Source organism: Mastomys coucha, unplaced genomic scaffold (assembly GCF_008632895.1).
Source record: "Mastomys coucha isolate ucsf_1 unplaced genomic scaffold, UCSF_Mcou_1 pScaffold11, whole genome shotgun sequence".
NCBI classification, from domain to species: Eukaryota; Metazoa; Chordata; class Mammalia; order Rodentia; family Muridae; genus Mastomys; species Mastomys coucha.
In genome coordinates, this window is record NW_022196893.1 from 7,656,380 (window position 1) to 7,656,651 (window position 272).

The 272-nt window shown below is 48.5% G+C and overlaps 1 protein-coding gene across 1 annotated transcript in view; it reads right to left on the reverse strand.

The window, feature by feature from the left end:
• Positions 1-272, reverse strand: part of Znf251 (zinc finger protein 251) — a 29,548-nt gene that overhangs the window by 28,047 nt on the left and 1,229 nt on the right. The gene's annotated exons all lie outside the window — the stretch shown is intronic.

Sequence of the window (272 nt, forward strand, 5' to 3'; positions counted from 1 at the left end):
CTGGAGACAGCCCCTTATATACCCGAGCTTAAGCTGCCAAGTCATCCTGGATTGATTCCCTGGCAAACCGTCATTAGCATACACCTACTCAGGAGAGGCACATGCCCAGCATACACCCTATCAGGACGGGCACATGCACAGTAGAATAGTCTACTGCAACAGTGTATCAGGAACCTGCGCCATCTTGGATTTTATCGTCCAAGTGGCTGCCTACATCTCCCCTTTTTATTTTATTTCATTTGGAGGCTGCTCACAATAGATCAGGGGGCAAT